This window comes from Nicotiana sylvestris, chromosome 10 (genome assembly GCF_000393655.2).
Source record: "Nicotiana sylvestris chromosome 10, ASM39365v2, whole genome shotgun sequence".
Taxonomy (NCBI): Eukaryota; Viridiplantae; Streptophyta; class Magnoliopsida; order Solanales; family Solanaceae; genus Nicotiana; species Nicotiana sylvestris.
The window spans coordinates 40443895-40470777 of NC_091066.1; positions in this window are offsets into that span (position 1 = coordinate 40443895).

Here is a 26883-nt window from a genome sequence, read left to right on the forward strand (position 1 = left end):
AGCAAGTGAAAAAATGGGAGTTAGGAGGAGAAATCGTGGGGCGGTTGAGGAGATCATGGGTAAAAGGGATATTATTTTGTATCTTTCTTAATTTACTGATTCTTGTTCTTCCGTTAGTTTATTATTTATTTTATTTTAACTTTTCTTGGCACCCCTTTTTTTCTATAGTAAAACATATTAAAAGTAAGATAAACTTTTTTAAAATATTAAGATTAGACCTAAAAGAAATATTTACACTAAACTAGTATAAAATTTGAGTGCGGTCAAAAATTAGGTGTTCACAGCTGCCCCTCTTTGCTCGGAAACACGAAGAGTTTTCGGGCAAATATAAAGTGAACCATGTGACTAATATTTTGACCATATCGGTATTCAAAAGAGGAAAAACGAAAAAAGAAAAGAAAAGGTGCAACCGAGTCCTGGTTTTGGACAGCCTACATATCCCGGGTTATAAGGGAATTAGGTCGCGTGTAGTTCAGAAATGGATGAGGTGATGAAGTGATGTTCGAGAGTCGAGTGAGGTTCTGTCCGAGGCTCCGATCCGCAATCCTGATGTTACATCAAAAATTAAAACATGGAAAAAACTAGCTAATATCAACTATGAGTTACAAGATTCCTATCTATAAGTCTTCTAAAGCTAGATCTTGAGTCTTGAATGGTTCTTCATGCAGACTTTGGATTTGAACCTTGACGCTTGCTAGTTGCAGGTGCTAGCCCGTTCTTCTTCAGATTTTCGGATCAAGACCGGACATGTAGTGCTTGTCACCTTAACCATGTCTTGAGAAGCTCACATCTTTCATCAACTTCTGCATTTGGATTCACTTTTTGCCTTTCTCTCTCTTTTTTTTTGGATTGTGACTAACTTTTGTTGATCAGCTCGGACTGTTGACTCGCATTCTTGCCGCGAACTTCTTTTGTTGTTGACTTTAATTGTAATCTGAGATGTTTTCCCTTTCCTCCAAGTAGATGCCTGACCGCTGAACTTGAATTATACTCCCATGCTCTCCAGGTGGGCTCCTGATTGCTGAAACTTGAATTGTATTCCCTTGCTCTCCAGGTGGGCGCCAGATTGCTGAAACGTGAATTGTATTCCCTTTCTCTCTAGGTGGGCGCCTGATTGCTGAAACTTGATTTGTATTCCCTTGCTCTCCAGGTGGGTGCTTGATTGCTGAAACTTGAATTGTATTCCCTTGCTCTCCAGGCGGGCGCCTGATTTCAACAAAATAGACAAAAACAAAGAAAAATTTCTGCCCCAGTTTGGTAACTGGGCATATATATGAGTGTAAACTAAATCATGTTACCAAATATCAGTAAGAACTTGAAAGTTGAAACTTGAATTGTACTCCCTTGCTCTCCAGGTGGGCGCCTGATATTTCAACTGTTTTTCCTTGTTCTCCAGGTGGACGCCTGATTGCTAGTACTTGGTCATGCTCTTATCTTTAACATCCGTGTTGTTCTCCCTATTCTTCAGATGGGCACCTGACTTCAACAAAAATAGACAAAACAAAAGAAAATTTTCTGCCCCAGTTTGGTAGCTGGGCGCATCTGTGAGTGTTAAACTGAATCATATTACCAAATATTACTAAGAATTTGAAAGCTAGGTCCCATTATCCAGGGGGGTCCTGACAACTCTTAACTAAACGACAATTTTAAATCTAAGCTATATCTTTTAAAGGTATGACTTCTGCTAAATTTTGTTATCTAAGAAGGTCTTAAACTACTCCCCATTATCTGGGAGGGTCCTGACAACTCTTAATTAACGACAATTTTAAAGCTAAATTATATCTACTGAAGGTATGTCTTATGCTAAATCTTGTTATCCAAGCCAGTTTTAAACTACATCCCATTATCCAGGAGGGTCCTGACAATCAAAAATCAAGTCTTATCTTAAGAGTGACAATTTTACGGCTAAATTGTACTCTCTTATAACAACACTTACTTATCTAATGGAATGCTTAAAGTTACGTCCCATTATTCAGGTGGGTCTTGAAAACTCTTATGCGAACTTTGAAGCCAACTTATATCTCTTTTGGTGCACATTTGTCCTATATTCACTACTTATGTTTTTTTTTTGGATTTTAACCTAGGTCCCATTTTCCAGGAGGGTCCTGAAGTTTTGAATTGAGTCTTGTCTTAAAAAAATGAAAAATTCAAACCAACTTATATTTTCACGAAGTAGAGTTTGTGCTAGATCTTGTACTCATGAATGTTTTGAATTAAAGCTAAGTCCCATTTTCCAGGAGGGTCCTGAGAATTTATACGATCAAACCTGCATGGTACTTGTTTTCCTTACAGGGTGCTTCCTGAAATAAATTCCATCTTTGCCCCTGTTTCAAATCAAAGAAAATTTTGTCAGTTTAAAACGTGGTGGTTAGTTGTGGCATTTTTGCTGGGGATGATTTTCTCTTTGCCATGCTTTGCTTCAACAGACTGCCTTGAACTGGTCGAAAGGACTGTTTTGACCTCATGACTGATCCTTAACTGCAGGATCCCCAACTGTTGTTTTTCATTTCTGACCCTTTTATTCGTAACCATACATCTCTCATGACATTACTGAACCATTCCACAAATTTAACCTTTGCTTACACCCTAGGTTCCACTTTTCATCATACTATCTCCAGCATGTCCTAACTGTATTTTGCTATGTGCAATTTTGAATCTGGTAGTACACTTTGACATTCCTTCTTATTTGTTGGAACAAGGCTAACCTTGGAAGAGCTTTAGAGGAGTAAAAATTAACAGCAATGAAATGCGACGATTTTGAGAATTAAGATAAAGAAGAAAATCCAAATTTGGATGACTGTTGGAGATAGGAAAAAGGAACTTATCTGAGTCGAGTCACTAGCACCAATGATCATGGTATGCATTTTGGATTAATCAGCCCAGTCTATTTAACCAATCTCCTTTCCAATTGTTTTACTTTGTTCTCCAAGATTTCCACAACCCAATTTTACTTTCCGCCAACTTACGGACCTTGTTCGACTTGTAGTGCCCTGAAGGGTTTTCACCGACAAACCTCTGTCATTTGTTTGTTCCTCAATTCCTTATCGCCTTATGGTGCCTGCGAAGGTTTTCACCGATAAGACTCTCTTATTTTTACTTTCTCTCAGCTTTCGTCGCCTCATGGTACCCGTGAAGGTTTTCACCGATAAGACTCTCATTTTTACTTTCTCTCAGTTTTCGTCGCCTCATGGTGCCCATGAGGGTTTTCACCAATAAGATTTTCTCATTTTCATTACTTTTCCTGCTTGGATCAGAGTGTTATCCTGATATTAATCACCTCTATTTGCTCAACTTGGCATTTCTCAAAGACTGATCGGAAGGTCTTTCTTTGGACCGTAATGTGGGCTTTTGGATAAGGTTAGAAAGAAAGGGTATAAAAGGCTCAAAACAATTTGACATGGGTTTAAAATTACAACTCTTGGAATCACATTTCTTATTACAAGTACAACTTCTGCCCCAGTTTCTTGCTTGGGGATCTTTTGATATTTTATTTTACTATGACCGAGCCGTGAGGCTGCCTACGTATCCTTAACAGGAATCAGGTCAAACGTAGTTCACACTTGAATTTCCTTGTTGTTATACTTTCTCTTTTCACTTTTTTTCACTTTTTCTTTCTTCTCTCTCTTTTTCGTTATTGATTCCAAAAGAGGGGTATGAAAGAAATAAATAAAGATCAAAAGGGGGAACAAAGGGTAAAGTGTTTAGATAGCAGAACGAATTGCCTTCGTCATTTCAATCTTCGAAACAATGCCCGGTACAAATAATCAACAATTATAACAAAGAAATCATACATAATATCTCTTGACTGCATCGGAATTGATGGTCATGTCTGTGTATTTTCCTTCGATATCTATTAAACATAGATCACCATTGGACAATACTCTGGTTACAATAAATGGCCCTTGCCAATTCGGGGCGAACTTGCCTTTTGCTTCAACCTGATGTGGAAGGATACGTTTCAACACTTGCTAACCCACTTCAAACTTTCGAGGACGCACCCTTTTGTTGTATGCTCTTGCCATTCTCTTTTGATATAACTGGCCATGACATACTGCTGCCAATCTTTTTTCATCAATCAAGTTCAACTGCTCCAAACGGGTTTTGACCCACTCATCATCATCAATCGTAGCCTCAGCGACAATCAAAAGGGAAGGGATTTCAACTTCTGCAGGTATTACTGCTTCAGTGCCATATACTAACAAATAAGGAGTTGCACCTACCGAAGTACGAACAGTAGTGCGATATCCCAACAACGCAAATGGTAATTTTTCGTGCCATTGCCTCGAACCTTCTACCATTTTCCGAAGTATCTTCTTTATGTTTTTGTTGGCTGCCTTGACTGCTCCATTCGCCTTGGGACGATATGGGGTAGAATTGCGATGTGTAATCTTAAACTGTTGACATACCTCTTCCATCAAGTTACTGTTAAGATTAGCACCATTATCTATAATGATCACCTTTGGGATTCCGAATCGACAGATGATATTTGAGTGAACAAAATCGACCACTGCTTTCTTGGTCACCGATTTGAAAGTTTTGGCCTCAACCCACTTGGTGAAATAATCAATGGCTACCAGAATGAACCTGTGCCCGTTGGATGCTGCTGGCTAAATTGGTCCAATGACATCCATTCCCCAAGCAACGAAGGGCCATGGTGCCGACATTGTGTGCAATTCCGATGGTGGAGAATGAATCAAATCTCCGTGTATCTGGCACTGATGACATTTGCGCACAAAATTGATACAATCTCGCTCCATAGTAAGCCAATAATAGCCTGCTCGGAGAATATTCTTTGCCAACACATATCCGCTCATATGTGGTCCGCAGACTCCCGAATGTACTTCGGACATGACAGTCATAGCTTTTCTAGCATCTATGCATCTTAATAATCCAAGGTCTAGTGTTCTCTTATACAAAACTCCTCCACTAAAGAAGAATCCATTTTGCCAACCGTCGAATTGTTATCTTTTGATCCCCCGTGGCTTGCACTGGATATATCCCCATTCTGATGTACTCCTTGATATCGTGGAACCATGGTTCGCCATCAAGTTCTTCTTCAATCATGTTACAGTAAGCATGCTGATCTCAGACTTGAATATGCAGAGGATCGACATAAGCTTTGTCCGGATGGTGCAACATTGATGCCAGGGTAGCTAAAGCATCAGCGACCTCATTATAGATCCTTGGAATATGCCTGAACTCCACTGATCGTAACCGTTGACAAAGATCATGCAAGCATTGTCGGTACGGTATGAGCTTCAAATCTCGTGTTTCCCATTCACCTTGAATTTGATGTACCAGAAGATCTGAGTCTCCCGAGACCAAGACTTTCTGGATATCCATGTCTGTAGCTAGCCTTAGACCCAAAATACAGGCTTCATACTCAGCCATATTGTTGGTGCAATAAAACCGAAGTTGAGCCGTAACAGGATAGTGATGCCCTGTTTCAGAAATAAGCACAACTCCTATTCCGACTCCTTTCATGTTGGCAGCCCCATCAAAGAAAAGTTTCCAGCCCGGTTTCTCAATTTGCTCCAGTTCATCGATATGCATCACTTCTTCATCGGGGAAATAAGTCCTCAATGGCTCGTAATCTTCATCGACCGGGTTTTCGGCTAAATGATCGGCCAATGCTTGGGCTTTCATCGCAGTCTGAATCACATAGATGATGTCAAACTCTGTGAGAAATATCTGCCACTTCGCAAGTCTCCCTGTCGGCATAGGCTTTTGAAAGATATACTTCAACGGATCAAAGCACGAAATGAGGTAAGTAGTGTAGGATGACAAATAATGTTTTAATTTCTGAGCCACCCAAGTTAGGGCGCAACATGTCCTTTCCAGATGAGTGTACTTAACCTCATAAGTCGTGAACTTCTTGCTAAGATAGTAGATAGCCTGTTCCTTTCTGCCGGTAATGTCATGATGCCCCAGTACACAGCCAAATGAATTTTCCAAGACTATCAAGTAAAGAATCAAAGGTCTCCCTGGTTCTGGCGGAACCAGCACAGGTGGGTTTGACAAGTATCCTTTTATCTTATCAAATTCTTCTTGACACTCATTAGTCCATTTGACCGCAACATCCTTCTTCAGCAATTTGAAAATAGGCTCACAAGTTATTGTGAGCTGAGCAATAAACCTGCTGATGTAGCTCAACCTCCCTAACAGACTCATCACTTCAGTCTTGTTCCTCGGAGGTGGAAATTCTTGGATGGCTTTGATATTTGATGGGTCCAACTCGATGCCTCGCCGGCTGACTATGAATCCCAACAGCTTTCCAGATGGAACACCAAATGCGCACTTGGCAAGGTTAAGCTTGAGGTTGTACCTGCGAAGCCTCAGGAAGAATTTCCTCAAATTCCCAACGTGGTCGGCCTGATGCTTTGATTTTATGATCACATCATCCACGTATACCTCAATCTCCTTGTGTATCATATCATGAAACACAGTAGTCATCGCTCTCATGTAAGTTGCCCCAACGTTCTTCAAACCAAATGGCATTACCCGGTAGCAGTAAGTTCCCCATGGTGTGATGAATGCCGTGTTTTCTGCATCTTCTTCATCCATTAGAATCTGATGATACCCTGCATAACAATCCACAAAATATCCAATCTCATGTTTGGCACAATTATCGATCAAAATGTGGATATTGGGTAGTGGGAAGTTATCCTTCGGACTTGCTTTGTTGAGATTGCAGTAATCGATGCATACTCTGATCTTGTCGTCCTTCTTTGACACAGGTACGACATTAGCCAACCAAACAGGATATCGAGTGACCCGAATAACCTTTGCATCCAACTGCTTGGTGATTTCTTCTTTAATCTTCACACTCATATCAGTTTTGAATTTCCTCAACCTTTGCTTGACGGGAGGAAACGCTGGATCAGTGGGCAATTTGTGGACCACTAAATCAGTGCTCAAACCCGGCATGTCGGCATACTACCATGCAAAAACATCTTTGTATTCGATGAGTGCTTTGATTAACTCTTCCCGGATCTTTGGCTCGAGATGGACACTTATTTTAGTCTCTCTGACATTATCTGTGTCCCCAAAATTGACAGTTTCTGTTTCATTTAGGTTGAGTTTGGGTTTTTCTTCGAAGATAATTAACTCCTTACTGATCTCTTCGAAGGCTTCATCTTCATCATATTCTGATTTATAGTCACAATCTACTTCTTGAACTATTACTTTAGAATCAGATTGATTTTTAAGACTGGGCTAAGGATTCATCATGCATAGAACCAGAGTAAAAAGAACTGTACAGAAAAGAAAAGAAAACAAAAGAAAAACTATCAGGAATGATAAAGAAAGGGAAACCGCATTTCTTTAAATGATGAAAGATAACAAGGTTTGCACACTTCAAACAGACTGAAAGATAAAAAATCTAGATTACAACCCTGGAATAACCAAGACTCCTTCCGAGTGGGGAGAGGAGTAGCCTTCCAATTGTTAAGCTTTGTTTTTGGCCCGACAAATTGCACTTCCACGTTGCTAGAACCCTCTCCAATTTCCACCATGTTCACACTGTCGAACAACTTCTCAAATCTTTCAATTAACTCCTTGTTAGGATCAGTCACAGAACTGGGAATTGCTATTATTGGGCGACTTCTGGTACCGGACTTGACAAATGATTTGGAAAGACGTGGGACTGGCTTTGAAAGGACCCATGCCTTTTGTTTTAGCTTTCCGGCCTTTCTTATGTTTGTGGCAGTGGGCTTGAATCCCAAACCAAATGTTCCCATGTTTTCAGGAAGAGACACCGGCTGTATGATGCCTTGCAAAGATGAGCCCAAACCTTTACCGAGTACAAAACCATTCTTCAACATCTCATAGGCTACCATGACTGATGCGGCAATTATCTTTGGATTTGGAATGTATTTTCCCTCCGGAACTTTCTCTACCAACATCGTGTCAGAAATCTGGTAAACCCATGGTCCCTGGTCATCTTCCACTTCAATGACTGGTACAATGGCATTGCTGCGAGCACATAAACTGTCTTCCCCATGCATAACTATTTCTTGTCTATCCCGTTAAAATTTGACTACCTGGTGTAGTGTTGATGGGACTGCTTTAGCGGCATGGATCCATGGTCGACCCAACAGTAAATTATAGGAAACAACTATATCCAGCACCTGAAACTCCATTGTGAACTCAACTGGCCCTATCGTCAGCTCTAGCACTATGTCCCCAACTGAATCTTTACTTCCGCCGTCAAATCCCCGCACACAAATACTGTTCTTATGGATCCTCTCATCTTTTATTTTCAACTTGCTTAGAGTCGAGAGAGGACAGATGTTTGCGCTTGACCTGCTATCAACCAATGCCCGGGTCACCACAGAGTTCTCATGTTTTAATGTGAGGTAAAGAGCTCTGTTGTACTCAGTACCTTCTACAGGCAATTCATCATCAGAAAACGTGACTCTGTTTGCTTCAAAGATTTTGTTGGCTATTTTTTCCAAGTGATTCACGGAGATGTTATCGGGAACGTGCGCCTCATTCAAAATCTTCATTAAAGCTTAACGGTGCTCATCCGAATGGATTAATAATGACAATATGGAAATTTGAGCAGGCGTCTTTCTTAATTGTTCCACGATAGAGTAGTCCTGTAACTTCATCTTCCTCAAAAATTCTTCTGCTTCTTCTTCAGTTACGGCTTTCTTTACTAGTGCTGGATTATGTTTAGCTCTTCTTAACTCCTCGAGAGTAAAACACCTTCCCGAGCGAGTCAAACCCTGTACTTCACAGATTTCTTCTTTGACTTCCATCCCCTTGTACATCACTGTTACCCATTCGTAATTCCATAGAATAGCCTTGCTATTGATTATTGGTAACTGGGTTACCATCTTGATGATAACATGGTCTGCATGAGCACCTTCCACGATTATGACGGGTTTGCTGGCCGCTCCTTGTACAATCACCTTCGCCCCTTCCTATTTCGTCGCAACTTTGCTTAAAGACCCCTTCTTAACTGCCACAGATGGCTCAACACTCTTTTTGCTCTGCTTGAGCACCAACTTCTCATCTGCTAATTGTTCATCTGTCTTGACTCCACTAGACCGAATCATCATGATGGTCTGTGATGGCTTCTTGGGTTCTCCCTCCGCATGCACTAGTTTGATCATATTTGCCTCCTGATGGGCTGGCATCGGATTCCTGTTGATATTGGGTGCTTCGGGAGCTTGAACTTCAATTCTATTGGTATCAATAAGCTCCTGTATCGCACTTTTCAAGTGCCAGCACTTTTCTGTATCATGACCTGGAGTACCAGAACAATACTCACAGCTGACAGTATAGTCAAGATTCTTTGGAGGAGGATTTGGCTATTTGGACTGTATTGGCTTTAGCATATCTAGCTGTTTTAGCCTGTGGAACAGACTAGTGTATGATTCTCCCAACGGAGTAAAGGTTTTCTTTTTCTGTAACCTTTCACCCTTGAATGCTTGACTAGGCCTGAAACTTGGTCCGGGAGTGTTTTTGTAGGCTCGTGGATGTGGATAAGTATTTGGTAGGACAGAAGCACGCCACTGAGTGTGGGCAGGAGGTTGGTTGTATGCTTGTGCATGGTGGACGGAAAAATGAGGTTCTGGTGGGGGATAGTAGTGTTGGGGTGGATTGTGGTGATAAGTTTATTGGTGGGGTCGAGGTTGATTATAGTGGTAAGGTAAACCTCTGGATCCTTACCAAGTTCCTGAATCAACCATTGCTGTTTCCTCTCTTTTCTTCTTCCCAATCCCTCCTATGTCGCCCTGAATAGCCTGAGTAGTCGCTTTGATAGCCGAATAGCTCATGATTTTATTCAACTTGAGGCCTTCTTCTACCATGCCCCCCATATTTACTACTTCGTTGAATGACTTTCCCACAGCTGAGACCAAATGGCCATAGTAAGTAGGTTCCAAAGCCTGTAGGAAGTAATCTACCATCTCACTTTCCTTCATTGGGGGATCTACTCTTGCTGCTTGCTCCCTCCATCTGAAACCATATTCTCTTGAAGCTTTCACTGTGCTTCTTCTCAAGTTTAGTCAAGGACAGTCGATCTGGAATGATCTCAAGATTGTATTGGAAGTGACAAGCAAATGCTTGCGCCAGATCATCCCATGTGTACCATCTCCCATGGTCTTGGCGGGTATACCATTCCAATGCTGATCCACTCAAACTATGACTGAAGTAAGCCATTAACAATTCATCTTTTCCTCCAGCTCCCCTCATCTTGCTGCAAAAACCCCTCAAGTGGGCTACTGGATCGCCGTGCCTGTTGTATAGATCGAACTTGGGCATCTTGAAACCTGCCGGTAATTGCACATTCGGGAACAGACATAGGTCCTTGTAGGCCACGCTGACTTGCCCTCCCAACCCTGCATGTCTCTGAATGATTGTTCTAAGCTTTTAACTTTCCTGAACATCTCCTCTTGTTCGGTATTTTTGACTGGTTTATCAGCTTCTATCGGGAGGTCAAAGTGAGGAGTATAGGAAAGGGTTTCTGGAGCTTTGAAAGTGGGCTCCGAGGGGTAGTATTGGTTGTCTTGGTCCTGGAACATAGGCTCGCTAGGAGATTTGTGGAGTGTAGCTGGTGGAGATGCTACGAAGATAGGAGTTACTGGTGGAGGGGGTATGGAATCGGTTTAGGGGGTGGAGATTGTGGTGTATGAGAAGTGGTGCCCAGGTAGTGTTGGTAAATGGGAAAGCTCGGGGATAGATCGGTGGCAGGATGATCCTGAGTTTGAGCCGATGGTGGAGTGAAGGTAGGGTTAGCCAGGTAGGCGGATGGCGGTTGTCCTTTAGCCCAAGCCTGATACATTTCGGCCATTTATTGTTTTAATTTGTACATCTCTTCTTTTATGGCGTTAACGTCCAACTCTTCTCCTTCAATGACACTGGTGTCTACATCTGGGATAGACGTGATTATTTCTCCTTTGAATCTGGTTTGGTAGGGGTGGGTTGCAAGTATGCTTAGGTGTACTAACTGCTTGAATTCTGATAACAACAACCAAACTTTTTAGTGATTAGAGTTTTAACAAATAAACAACCATACATAGGGATGCAATGCACCTAGGCAATTAGTCATTTCTACCATGTATTTGCTTGGTTGCTTGTGTCATCCCAGCTTTTCCTGACCTTTCCCTTTTATTGTCACTCACGCCTATCTTTTATTCCTCTCCCCCTTTATTCATTTTATTCTTTTCTTTTGGTTGTGGTGGAATCCTATGGAGATTGCCTACGTATCATGACCCCGCATGAATCAGACCGAGCGTAGTTCTGGCGGAAACAATTATTATTACTTTTATTTATTTTAACAAACGAAACAGTACAAAGACAAAAATGACATTACATTTGGACAATACTTTAAAAAAATGGTTTAAAAGACTCAACATGGACTTAAACTAAAACATGACTATTATATGAAAAGTTCCAACAAATATGACCATGCTTCACTCCACAATCTTTTGCTTTTAATCACTGGAACATCTGCTCACGGTGGGGTTTGACCCGACTGACCTCCTAGTGTACGGTACATCCTCTCTAACTCCATTGCAAGATGACGGGCAAAAGTAGGTGCATGCTCTAGAAACCTCTCATAATCCATCCCTTGGCAGTTCACATAACTTTGAGAGGTGTAAACAGCCAAATCATGGATTTGTGCTCTGAAGTCCTGGAGATTCTGGTCTTGGTTTTGTAACTGTTGTTGGCGAGTGGTGGCTATATCTCTTATGTGGCCTTCTCGATCTAAAGCCGACTCCAATTGAGCCCGAAGTCTGTCCTGATCGAGTTTTGCCTGTGCTCTCTCCCTATCAATATCTGCGTGCTGATGTTCTCTATTGTACCTTCTTATTTCTTCCAATTGTGCATAGAGTTAAGCTTCTGAATGTATCCAATGGTCCTTCCCTCTCTTGAATTGAGCCATTTCTTCTTCACATCTCATTACTTGGCGTTCCTTACTAGATTTGGCCTCCTCATTTAACTGTATGATTTTTTCCTTAGCTTTGTCTAACGCTTTTTCAGTCTTTGTCAAGATGGAGTCATAATCTTGTATTTTTTCCATCAGATTGGCAATGATTTTCTGATCTTTCCAACTTCTCACTGGCGCTTCAGAGGCTTTCTTCATCTGTTGAAACTGAGCGCGGAGAGTTTTATTCTCGCTAATCAGACTCTTCTTTTCACCTTCTGCTTCTTGTGCTTGTAAGTCTTTCTCCAAATTGAGGTTCCTCAGGCTTTCTTCTAAGGCATGAATAGTTGCTTTGTACCCCTTTTCCTTTTCACCCCAAGCCAACCGTTCTTGGATTTTGTCATCAAAGGCTTGAACATGCGGTCTTTTTATGGGCCTTCTAGGATCAGGTTCTGGTGCATCATCCACACGGGATCTTTTCTCAAATCACCTAGCATAACCTGGATTTATCTCACCTTTCGCAGGATCTGGAACTTGGGTATCATCTTTCAAGTATCGACAACCATTCCAAATCCGCTGGATTAAAGCCTCATGGAGAGTGGCTTCGGGGTGTAGCTCAATCACTTGCACACTCAAATCTTCATCATCAGGCACCACTTGGTATCTCCCTAGCTGTCTTAGAACTCTCTGTGGCGCATACGGCTGGACACTTCTTAAACCCAACAGCAGCAAATAACTCTTTAAGGTTGACATGTGTATCACCTCTCTTACCGGGAGTCATCCCAAAGTCCACTCTATTTGACTTGCCATTAAAGATCTTAAATGGGATATCCAGGCTTCCACCCCTTCTGGAGATTTATAATCTTTTATTCTTTCTTCATAACTCTCAATAAAATTGTCCTTGCTCGGACCATACTGCATGAACTTGGGTTGATGTCGGAGATGTTCAGTCAACCACATTTGCAACAAAATATTGCACCCTTCGAAGAATTTTGCCCCGGATTTACACAAAGTCAACGCCCAATAAATGTCTGAGAGAATGATCGGGGCAAGAGTGTGATGTTCTTTGGTAGTGAGGACTTGTACGACTCTGGCTATGCGAATATTAATTGTCCGCTCTTTGTTTGGGAAGACCAAGATTCCTAGAAAAGCCACCATGAAAGCGAAGCGACGGTGAATCTGCCAGGTGTCCTTGTTTTGTTTGTTAGTAAGGCCCTTTTCATGAATTTCAAATCCATCCGGCTTTCCGAACCTTGAATATAGGAAGTTGAAATAACAACACCATTTGACAACGTTGCTTTTTCTGATTTGATTACTGATATTCAGAAGAACAAAGAATGGGTGTACTGAGGGAGTCTTTGGGAATATAAGATTCTGGTTTCTCAAATATCCGCCAAAACCGGAATATCCAGCTATTTCTTCTAATGTGGGAGTAAGCTCGAAATCAGAGAAGCGAAAGACATTGTAAACAGGGTCCCAAAAAGTCACTAGTGTTGTAATCAAATCATCGCGTGGTTTAACTTTCATAATATCTGTGAGAGCTCCCAAATACTTAATAACCCATTTCTGACCATATCCTCCTATTTCATACCACCACATCTGAAGCCGAAATAGAAACTCATCTACATCTGTGAACGGTGGGTTTTGGATGGTGCTCATTTTGTACTTGCGAGTGATTTTAATTTTAAAAACAAAAATCAAGACTCATTTTGAAAAAAAAAATCATAAAAAAAAACACTTCGATGAAGAAGATTTAAAGGTTGTGTTTGCTAACCGGCAATTTTTTTTAATTTATTTATATATTTTTTTTAAAAAAAACGACCAAAGGCGGCTGTTCTTGCAAAAACAACCTTCCGACGCCCTTTTGGGGACATTCAGCATATTTTGGACAAGAATGGCATCGCCTTACTTATGACAACACAACGACATTTATGTACCCACATTTTTATTTATTTATTATCTATTTCTCTTTCTTTTTTTTATAGCTGGGCCCGATGTGGGTTGCCTACGTATCTCACATCCGGCGAGAATCAAACTTACGTAGTTCGTAATAATAAAACTATTTTTAAAAGAAACACAAAATTTCCTTCTTTTGTTTTTTCAAAATTTCGAAAGAATTTTAAAATATTTTGGAAATTGTTTTTTCTTTTTCGAAAAATAGCCAATTTTCTTTCTTGGTCCTCACCTTGATTTTCATTTTCTAACTTTTCCTATAAGTTGGTCAACATGAAAATCCGAAACAAATGAATGCACAAGTAAGATGCATCAGGATGGTCTTTTCATTTCAGGGTACACCTGCCCTAGACAGACCCAACCCCTGTGTTGAGTCTCCGAAGTCAAATGCACATGATGCAAACAAACGTTCCTACTAGGGATCCGGCATGAAGTTGAGTTATTCTAAGTGTAAAACCTGGGGTATACTGTTCTAGACTTGGCTTTCCCAAGCGGACAGCTCGAGCCGAAGTGGGGGTAACATACCGGGAGCACGAAAGTCTACCCGGCCTAGTTACTTGGACCAACTTCGTTCTATTTGGTATGACCTCTAACAGAAAGGTGGGCCACGCGCACGTGTGCACCATAAATTCAGAAGACTCAGAAAGAAGAAGGGTTTCGTAATAGTTTATATATACAATTCAGATAATATCAAAGCGGTAAAAAGCAATATTTCGCACATTAAGCACAAACATGAAAAAATAATAAAGCCAAATATAACAGTTACTGTAAGCTCGAATTCTTGAACCCTGAACCAGAAATTCTGGGTTCTTGTCCCCAGCGGAGTCACCAGAGCTGTCACACCTCCTTTTTACACACCTGAGGGGTATAAGGGAGTTTTTCCAATTTAAGTGACATTATTCGAAATGAGATTATTTATTTAATTCTAGAGTCGTCACTTGGAATATTTTAAATGGTGTCCCAAGTCACCGGTTTATTTTAAATCCCAAATCGAGGAAATTTCGACTTTCCTTTTTGAAGTCTGCGAACCAGAAATTCTAAGTAAGGAATTATGTCAACCCGGGAGAAGGTGTTAGGCATTCCCGGGTTCTGTGGTTCTAGCACGGTCTCTTACCAATTTATACTCGACTTAAATTGTCTAATTACTTATTTTAGAACCTATGTGCAATTATCTTTTTACCACATTTAAATCACTTGATTTATTCGTAATTAAAGAATTGAGTTACGCGTACGTATACTCTTTTCCTTTGGCACATCAAAAATCATGTCACGCGAACGTGTCCACAATAAATAACGCTTTGTTGATTCATTAGGAAAATTTGGTTGAAGGTGCGGGAACGCATCCCTCGAGTCTTTTAAGAGTAAAATTTGCAATCATATTACGCGAAAGTATATATAATCGCAATACTAATCTAAATCGGGCCTAAAAGCAAATTACGATTGTTCAAATTTTTAAAAGCAATATTTGTGAGGGCCATGGATGATTTAATTTATTTATGGCACACCTCAAACATTTTCTATAAGTGTTAGTTCTTAATCTAATCTTACGAGTGCCATGAATTATACATTTTGTTTGGCATGACACACCTCACTTATTTTAACAAAAGGAAGTTGTGTTTTTATTTTAACAATTAATCACGCTATATTAATTATTAAGAAAGTTTTGCCGAAGTTGCGCGAACACATACCTTAATTTATTTAAGAATCATAATTATATCACGCGAACGTGTACACAATCACGATGGTTTATTTATTAATCATGCCTAAAGCATGCTACAAACATTTGTCATTTTATATCTAAGTCGTGAAGTTATTACGGGGGCCACAAATGATAAAATTGTGAATGGCACACCTCAAGCTATATAAACTAAAATTAATTAATAGCCCATGGAAACCCATTTTTATTATTAACAAAAGTTTGATCGAAGATGCTCGAAGGCATACTCCGAATTGATTATTAGAATCATGATCATGTCACGCGAGCGTGTACACTATCACGATAATTGCTAATTCAACTGCAATGACTAACTAAATTACAGAAACTACATATCCTCCAGTCCAAGTAATTATCAAAACATAACTCGTGGAAGATTATTATAGAATTTTTTTTGTGAAGATGAAACAGTGTAAAAATCACATATTGCACTTCTTAAAGCACTTGAAGGATGGAAAGATGCTAAACATTATAGAAAATTAAGAGCTTTCTGTTGGGAAAAGTTCTTGTCTCCTGCGTATATCATTAATCAAAAAGGTCACAAATAAGTGTCATTACAATATGTATACGTCTTCCAAATGACACTTATTACAATATTACAAAATTTATATATTAACAATTACTTTATATGAATTAATGAATATAATCTTTAACTGAAAATTGGATGGTTTTCTATTATCAAAATGACGGGCAGTACCGTTTTCTTCTCCTTATAACCAAATTAATCATGTTTCCTTACTTTTTTGTAAATCAAACAGAAAATAATACTTGCAAAATAAACTCAAAATGAATCCACACCATTACCATTAGAGAAACATAAGAAGAAGTAAGAATTGCACCTGAAAAATGAAGTTTCAATTCCTCAAAGCATTCAGCAATTACACAAACAAAATCGACACCGCAACCATGACAGGAACTCAAACGGACGGGAGCTCGGACCTCAACGGAACCTCGTCGGAATTTTTTTTATAAAAAAAACAGCCGGATCTGATTTTGTAGAACAAAGCCACTAAAATAACTGAAAAATGAGAGGAGAACAGTGGAGAGAGACAAAAATGCGATTTCGTCGGCGTTAATGGAGGTTGCCGGAGTTTCACGAACTAACTGAAGTCCACGAATTCCTGTTCTTTCTTTTGTTGTGTGTGTGTGTATGTATCTGTTTCCAACAGTGAGGACGAAGAAGACGAACTAGTGGTCGTCTAGGGTGGGGTTCATGACCTTGTATTTTTCAATGGCTGCCCGTGTATATCCAGTGTATATCGAGAGTATCTCTAGTGTATATAGAATGTATAGTGACTGTATATCGAGTGTATACCCCCTGTCTCCTTTAAGAAGAAGCCATCCCTTTTTTCGTCTGTGTTTTGAACTTCTCCTCTCGTTTCTTCTTACTTGAATTATTTTTTTTCTCTCTTTTTTCTTCTTTTTATTTGTGAAGTGTATTATATAGATGTGTATGTGTGTTTTTGTGTAAGATCGTGTGTGTGTGCCAGTGATTGTGTGTGTCATGATGTGAGACGTGAGGGAGTGAGCACTAACATGAGGAAGTAGGGATTGGGACATGACCACTAACATGAGGAAGTGAGGAAGTCACTAATATGAGAAAGTGGAAAAGTCACTAATATGATGAAGTGGGAAAGTCACTAACATGAGGAAGTGGAAAAATGGGAGTTAGGAGGAGAAATCGTGGGGCGGTTGAAGAGATCATGGGTAAAAGGGATATTATTTTGTATCTTTCTTAATTTACTGATTCTTGTTCTTCCGTTAGTTTATTATTTATTTTATTTTAACTTTTCTTGGTTCCCCTTTTTTCTAAAGTAAAACATATTAAAAGTAAGATAAATTTTTTTTAAAATATTAAGATTAGACCTAAAAGAAATATTTACACTAAACTCGTATAAAATTTGAGTGCGGTCAAAAATTAGGTGTTCACAATGAGTGCTCCTCCTGTTAGCACCCTGTGAACCATGTAGGGACCTGTCAGTTGGGAGAGAATTTCCCTTTGGCTTCACCTTGATGCGGGAAGATTTTCTTCAGTACCAACTGTCCTGGTGAAAATTGCCTTGGTTTGACCCTTTTGTTGAAAGCTCCGGATATTCTATTCTGATAAAACTAACCGTGACATACTGCATTCATTCTTTTTCCATCTATAAGGGCCAATTGCTCATAGCGGCTCCTTATCCATTCCGCATCGCTGAGTTTGGCTTCCTGTATGATCCTTAAAGAAGGAACCTCTACCTCGACTGGGATGACAACTTCGGTACCATAAACCAGCATGTAGGGAGTTGCCCCGGTTGATGTGTAAACTGTATTGCGGTATCCCAACAAAGCTTCTCGTGCCATTGTTTGTGGTTTTCTACCATCTTCTTTAGTATCTTCTTGATATTTTTGTTGGCGGCTTCTACGGCTCCATTCATCTGAGGTTAGTATGCTGTGGAGTTCTTGTGCTTGATTTTGAAAGTTTCACTCATGGCTTTCATTAGATCACTATTGAGATTGGCGGCATTGTCATTGACAATGGACTCGGGAACTCTGAATCGGTAAACAATACGATCCTTGACAAAGTCTGCGATGACTTTCTTGGTTACAGCTTTGTAGGATGTAGCCTTTACACATTTTGTGAAGTAGTGGATGGCTACTGAATAAACCTGTGCCCGTTGGAAGCAGTAGGCTCGATCAGACCAATGACATCCATTCCCCAGGCAGCGAATGGCCAAGGTAAGCTTGTGGCATTGAGCTCATTTGGCGGAACTTTTATCATATCGGCATGTACTTGACATTGGTAGCATTTTCGAACATACTGGACGAAATCTGTCTCCATGGTCATCCAAAAAATAACCAGCCCTAAGTATTTTCTTGGCCAAGACAAAACCATTCATATGCGGGCCGCAGGTCCTAGCATGTATCTCCTCAAGTAGCTTAGAAGCCTCTTTTGCGTCGACACATCTTAGCCATCCCAAATTAGGAGTTCTTCTATACAAGTTTCCTCCCCTTGTGGAAGAAGTGATTGGATAACCTCCGAAGTATGCGTTTCTGAGTATAGTTTGCATGCTCCGGATATTTCCCTTTTGCCAAATATTCTTTGATATCTTGAAACCAAGGCTTCCCGTCTGTTTCTTTTTCAACATGGGCACAATACGCCGGCTGACTATGGATCCTTACTAGGATGGATCGATGAAGTTGTTGTCGGGATGCTGTATCATGGATGACAAGGTAGTCAATGCATCGGCAAACTCATTCTGAATTCTGGGAACATGCCGAAACTCTATCTTCGTGAACCTCTTTCTCAATTCATGTACATGGTGCAAATACGACAATATCTTGGAATTCTTGGTAGCCCATTCTCATTGTACCTGGTGCATAAGCAGATCTGAATCACCGATTACCAACAGCTCCTGAATATTCATATTGATTGCTATGTTGAGCCCTAGTATGCAGGCTTCATACTCTTCCATGTTGTTAGTGTAGGGAAATCTGAGTTTAGCAGATACCGAATAATGTTGACCTATTTTTGATACTAGAACTGCTCCAATGCCCACTCCTTTGAAGTTCGCAGCTCCATCAAAGAACATCCTCCAACCATCGTAAGCTTCAGTAATGTCCTCTCCTATGAATGATACTTATTCATCAGGAAAATACATTTTTAGGGGTTCATATTCTCCTTCCACGGGATTCTCAGCACGATGATCTGTCAGTGCCTGTCCCTTGACTGCTTTCGGAGTCACATAAATAATGTCGAATTCGCTCAACAAGATTTTCCACTTAGCAAGCTTGCCAGTGGGGATGGGTTTCTAAAAGATATATTTCAAGGGATCCATCCTTGATATGAGGTATATTGTCTAGGCACAGAAGTAATGCCTCAATTTCTGAGCTGTCTAGGTCAAAGTGCAGCAAGTGCGTTCCAGTAGAGAATATCATGCTTCGTAAGGTGTGAACTTCTTACTCAAGTAGTATATGGCTTGCTCCTTTTGCCCTGTCTCGTCATGCTGCCCCAGAATGCAGCCAAAGGCTCCGTCTAGTACTACAAGGTAGAGTAGCAAGGGCCTAGCTGGCTCTGGCAGGACCAATATCGGTGGTGTGGACAGGTACTCCTTAATTTTGTCGAACAATTTTTGACAATCTTCGGTCCAACTCATTTCGGCATCTTTCCTCAACATCTTAAAGATGGGTTCACATATAACCGTGGACTGTGCTATGAAGCGACTGATATAGTTGAGATGTCCTAGGAAGCTCATCACGTCCTTTTTGCTCCTAGGTGGTGGTAACTCCTGAATAGCCTTAACTTTGGATGGGTCTAGCTCGATCCCTCAGCGGCTGACAATAAATCCCAATAAATTTCCTGTGGGAACCCCGAATGCATATTTTACGGGGTTTAATCTTAAGTTGTACCTCCTTAACCTGTCAAAGAACTTTCTTAAGTCTGCTATGTGATCTATGGCCCTCTTGGATTTGATAATGACGTCATCCACATACACCTCTATTTCTTTATGTATCATATCATGGAAGATAGTTTTCATGGATCTCATGTAAGTAGCCCAGTGTTCTTTAGACCGAATGGCACCATCTTGTAGCAGTATACCCCATATGGTGTAATAAAAGCTATTTTCTCTGCGTCTTCTTCATCCATCCAGATCTGGTGATAACCCGCAAAGCAATATACAAAGGATTAGAGCTCATGCTTGGCGCAATTGTCGATCACGATGTGTATATTTGGCAGTGGGAAGTCGTCCTTGGAACTTGCTCTGTTTAAGTCTCGATAGTCGACACATACTCTAACTTTCCCATCTTTCTTCGGAACTGGTACAATGTTGGCTAAGTTCAACTACCCTGAGGACTTTGGCTTTGATCTACTTAGTAACTTCCTCCTTGATTTTCAGGCTCATATCTGGTTTGAATTTTTTGAGTTTCTGCTTCACTGGCGGACACATTAGATTGGTGGGCAACTTGTGAGATACTATGGATGTGCTCAGACCGGTCATGTCATCATATGAAAATGCAAATATATCCTCATATTCCTTCAAGAAACGGACGTACTCCTCTTTTTCTGTTGGTGATAAGTGAATGCTTATGCGAGTCTCCTTGATGGTTTCGGCGTCTCCCAAATTTACTGCTTCGGTTTCGTCCAAGTTGGACTTAGGCTTATTCTCAAAGTTTTCAACCTTCCTCGGGTATTTCATCTTCTTCATCCGAGTCACTATCCTTATATTGCATTTCCTCATTACATGTCACAGTCATCGGTTCATCAAGAAAAGTAATAATAACATTGTAGAAAGAAAAGTGTGGAAGATAGTAATGAATAGTAAATAGCAATGTATTGATTAAAACTGAAAACATCCAAAACAAGTACGCTCGATGAATCAAGCAATTATTTTGAAACAAGTGAGTCTTTAAAACAAAATTACTGAAAATATCTTAGATGCCTAGCATGGCTATAGAAATAAAATTAAGTTGATTGCTAAGCTATCCAGGGACTCGGCGGGCCTGGGATGGTGTAGCAGTCCAGTTCCTAAATAGTGAGGCCTTCTTCCTCCTCTTCTTCAATTATCACACTGCAATCCATGTCTTCATCCTCTAGGAATAGATTCCTCACCCCAGCTAATGCTTCTTCTTTTGCAGTTCCCTATATTGTATCAGCTTGGTGAAAAGTCTGACCCAGATGTGGCACTGGTTGCTCGAGCGGGTAATAAGGTCCACGTCCTGGAGGCGACCAATCATCATACTCTTTCCATGTATACTGGTATCCGAGCCCGAAGGTAGTACCATGACGTTTCAACTGTATTGGTTTGGTGATGCCTTGGAGATTCTTCCCAAGCCCTTTGTCGTGTTCATACCAAGACCATGCTAATATGCTTTCTATTTTGTTACTCTACCATTTGTCTTTCTCAACGGCATTGACATGTTTGATGTGATGATAGGTTTCCCCTCCTAGCCTTCTTCTGTTCTCGATAACCGAGATGGTTTGACTGGTGTAAATGGGATTACTCCCGTCCCCGTGAATGATCACCTCCTGATGGTTCCATTCAAACTTTACGACCTGGTGTAGTGTGGAAGCCACAGTCCCAGTGGTATGTATCCAAGGTCGGCCCAACAGAAGATTGTATGAAGCTGATATGTCAAGCACTTGGAATTCAACGTTGAACCAAGTTGGCCCCATCTGCAGAAAAAGATTAATCTCCCCAATCATGGCCCGTTGAGACCAATCAAAGGCTTTCACGTTCATGCTTCCTACTCGTATTTCATGGAAACCTTTGCCCAATCTTTTTAGAGTATCCAACGGACAAATGTTGAGGCTTGAACCTCCATCGATTAGAACTCTGGCAATGAATTTGTCTTCAAATTGTACTGTGATATGCAATACGCGATTATGATTCAACCCTTCAGGCGGTAGTTCATCTTGTGGAAGATTATCTTATGACTTTCCAGCACCTGTCCTACCATGTTGGCCATCTCTCCGTAAGTGATATGGTTGGGTATGTAAGCTTCACTTAACACCTTCATCAAAACATTCTTGTGTGCCTCTGAATTTCGCAACAGTGATAGGATGAATATATGAGCTGGAATTTTGTTCAAATGATCAATGCCAGAGTATTCCCTGGCCTGTACTTTCCTCTAAAGGTCATCTGGTCCTGTTTCAATGACATGCTGCTTGGTAGTGGCATCCTTACTTTGTCCTCCCAAGTGTTCAGGTGTATAGATTCTTCCGGTCCTAGTCATTCCTTGTGCAGCATCGGATTCTTCCATCTTTGCCTTTCCTTTTCGCCTAGCTTTGGCAACGTAATCCCAGGGTATTGCTTTTGAATCAAAAGGAGATATGGCTGATATTGTCACTATGAAAGGTATGGCCACTTCTAATTCAAACGGAACAGGGGTGGCCGCAGTTGGAGCTACCTCTACCTCAAATGGAACCGATGCAGCCACCTCAACCTTGACTGGTGACTGAGTCTGTACTATAATAAGAGTAAGTTTTACTGCGGGTTTAAAGTCATCACCTTCTCGAATAAGCCCGATTGACCCCTCAGGATCCCATTTTTCAACTATCTCTATCACATGTATTCCATCGCCCTTATGATCCGGGAGAGGATTGTTGCAGACATTGGGTGCAGCTTATTTTGCCTGTATGACCTTGTTGTCAATCAGTGTCTGGATTTTATCTTTCAATGTTTGGCACTCGTCAATGGTGTGCTCCTCCATACCGGAATGGTATGCACAGCTTTTGTTTGGGTTGACCCATTGGGATGGGTTTTCCACTACCACAGCGGGAATAGGAGTGATGTAACTATCAGCCTTCAACCTTTCATATAGTTGGTCGATAGGTTCAGCAATAGCGGTGTATTGTCTGGGTAGTTTGAGGTCAAAATTGGGTTGTGGTCTTGGGTAATTTTGGCAAGTTGGAGGTGACTAGAAATGAGATAGTTGGGAATTATAGGTGTGATAAACAGTGGCTGGTTGGGAATATCTAGGAGATGAGGATTGATATGTAAGTGAAGGCGCTTGGTATATGGGCGGATGTGTTTGGTATATGGGTAGAGGTGTTTGGTATGTGAGTGGAGATGTTTGGTATGTGAGTGGAGATTTTGGGCCTTAAGCCACCATTACTGCCCCGACGTATTTCTTTTTCGATATGCCGCCTGATTGTAATGCTTTGTTTGTGGCCTGTAGTGCCTCAAAGTTTGTTACGATCCCGCTTTTGAAGCCTTCTTCGATCCTTTCATCAAGTTTGATGATATCAGAGAATTTATGGTTTTCAATAACCATCAGCCTTTCATAGTATTATGGATCATGTGCTCTGACGAAGAATTTGTTCATCTGTTCCTCGTCCAAAGCTAGCCTGACTTTGGCCGCTTCTGACCTTCAACGAGTAGCATACTCATGGAAAGTCTTAGTGGGATTCTTCTTAAGGTTCTAAATGTAGAAAACATCTAGTGCATTTTTTGTGTTGAACCTGAATCGTTCCATAAAATCAGACGCCATACTCATCTAGTTGGACCATTTCTTAGGATCTTGGCTGATGTACCAGGACAAAGCGTCTCCTGTAAGACTTCTCATAAAAAGCTTCATCCTGATCTTTTCATCCTTTCCGACCTTGACAAGTTTGTCACAATAGGTCCTTAGATGTACCCTAGGATCACCTGTACCGTCAAACATCTCGAACTTGGAAGGTTTGTAACCCTATGGTAGTTCTACATCCGGCTGTATGCATAGGTATTCATAATTCAAACCTTCTATTCCTTTGACTCCTTCAACACCCTGAACCCGACTTGTTAATTTCTTCAGTTCCCCAACCATGTTCTTGATGAGCAGGTCCTTATCAGCAGATTCTGGTGTATAGGAGGTTGGTTGAGTAAAGTGAGGTATGGTTTCCACATATATAGGGTTGTTTTGGTGAGTGCCAGGAACCTAGGTATAGTAGTGGTCATTGGTTGAGTTTCGAGGATCAGGAATGGGTTGTGGTGTGTTCTGGGGAGTGTGATAAGTAGCGGTTGGTGGGTACTGGATTGGTTGATGATGGTGTTGTGGTGGAGTTAGTATTGGTAAGTGATTGAGATTTTGAGGTGGAGTTGCATATTGATGCGGTGCAGGAGGGTTTTATGGATATTAGTTTAGTGTATTTTGGGAGGTACTAGGTTTTTGGTGTTTTGTTGGTTGACATCGGGGACATTCAGGGTGAGGTACAGGTTTGCTAAGTTGCGGACCTACTCAAGTTCTCCTTGTAGCTCTAGTATCTTTTGTTCCAACCATAAAACCAAATCATTTGGTGCCAGAGTACTCCAACCATCTGAAGTTTCTGCATTCTCTGCATTTTCCTTTCGAATACCACTTGGAGGAGGGGGAGGTGGAGGGCCTCTAGATCTGGTGTGATACGTTGATGATACCAGTATGTGCGAACCAACCTTAGGGGATGGAAATAAAAAATAAAGAAAAATAAAAAGTAAACAAGTCAGTAATGGTTCTGAAATGTTTGTAGTATTTAAACACATATTGCGAGAATGTAAATTCGTGTCTTAATTTTGGAGCCTCGTTGTGCCCGAGATAGGCCTAGCAACAAATAGATTTGGAGAAATTCAGTGCAAACAATTGCCTCATTTCATTAATGTAAAAAATAAACGACCCAAAGCGACACTAAATAATGTTACTAATGGCACTTGGCCTTATTACATTTAAAAGAAAAGCAAGTAAACCTAATCTACTTGGTCCCAGAAGGACCCTATCCAGACCGGATGCTGTTGTTGATCAGTTCTCCCAGCTCTCGCAGGTTCAGCAGTAAGAATGCCCTTGCCAAATGCCCTCATTCGTTTCCCTCAGCGTTCTGGCAGTCGGTGACCCTCTTTCTTATCTTCAATTCCAATTCCATTAAATTGTACTCCAGATATTCCAGCCTTTCGTTGGACTTAACAGCTCTCTCTTTCCACGGATTAATCATTTCCATATCGGCCTTATGCTGCGCCATATGCTCAGCTTCAGACACTTGAACTCTTTTGCGCAGCTTGTTATACTTCACCTCTGTTTCGGCAAACTCGTTTATGACCCCGTTTCATGGACCAACCCTTGGCTCGAAGATTCCTAATAGATTATCATCCAACCATGATGGGTAAAAGTATGAATGGCCCGCATGATATTGGTCCGACTCGATGGTATCCTTCTCCACGGTAATCTTCAAAATCCACATATGTTGTGCTTCATTCTTATATAGGATGGTGTCACCCTGAAAATCAGCTATGAAGTGACTCATTTTAGCGACCTGTGGTATGACCTGTCTCATAACCCTGAGGGGATCATAAGGATATATCCCCTTTAACCCAATCAACACCAAGTGTGGGACGTCTCTGGATCTAATAATGAACTCGTCGGTGGGGAACCACTCGAACATCCACTGAACCCGGTCCTCAGTTAACTTGTTGAAGAATTGTACCCATCCTATAGAATCCTTAGGTTGAGCAAACATATCCGGAATGTAAGTCATTCTCTTAGGGTGATGGAAAGCTATGTGGTCATTCCACGGCCTTCATGGAAACTCTTGTCGGTATTGACCCCTTTGGAGATGCTCTAACAACCAAACCTGTAGCAGCAAATTGCAACCCTCAAAGAATCTGGATCCCTTCTGACAGTGTTCCAAGGCCCGGTACATAACTGCAATAATCATAGGGACAATGGTATATGCATTCCCCTCGATCCCGTCCATCAAAGTTTTGGCCGTCATGGCCCGCCTAGTATGGATTCTATCTCTTTGGATTGGGAATTCCAGCATGCCCAATAAACACACAATGAACATAAAGACCCTACGATGAACCCAGCCCAAAGAGGTGATTGAGAAATCATCATCAAAAATATGGTAAGAGCTACTGTGATCGTATCTTTCATAGAGGAAGTCAAAAGATATGTAGAAGTTCTTCAAGCACTCCTAATCATCATTTTTCTTCAGCCCCATCATCTTAAGGAATCCTCTAGTGGTGCAATTTTCAGGTGCTAATAGACCAAGTCTATCCCAAGGCAACCCAGCAAATCCTCCTATTTCTTCTAGAAGGGGAGTCATTTCTATGTCTCCAAAGTGGAACACTGCCCTTTCCTTATCCCAAAACATAGTGGCAGCCTCGAACAACATTTTGTTTGGCTGAAGATCCAACAGTGAAGGCAAATCCTAAGACTCGTTTCACATGATTTTGGTCACTTGAGGGAAGATCCCTCCACCAATCTAGCAAAAATGGAGGTATGCTGCCGACCATACCGAATCTGGGGACTTCGTGCCTCATTTTCTGCAAAACAAAAGATGGTTAGGTTCTTTCCCCCCCTCTAGGTTCGTCTATTTATACAATAATTATTAGCATATTAGCATTTATTTCTCCAAAATTAATGCACACAATCGTTGTTGCGTACGTTGGGATTATGGAAAACCCGATGGACTTTTGGACGAGGCTTGTCTTAAAGGGTTATTATGCGAACAACATATTAACCCGGCTAGGTTTGACCATGATGCATGCACAATTAATCAGAGTAAAGTTGCTATAGAAGTCTAGACTAGGACCTTCAAGCGGACAACTTGAGGGAAAAGGCATGGAATCATCGATCGCACGACTGATCGACTAGTTTTACCGCAAATACGCCTTTCAGAATTTAAAGGGTGATATATAGGAAGAGCGCAAACACTCATCAAACGTTGCTATAGGATTGATTATGCACCAGTGGAATATGATGTTGAGCATGATTTATGCAACAATAAATAGCATGTTGTTAAGTATTTGCACGTTAAAAAATGCAGTATTTAAATAATTGAAAGACAATTACGGAAAAAGAAAACAAAGAGACAAGTCAGTTTCAGGAAATAAAAGAAATCATAAATGCTTGA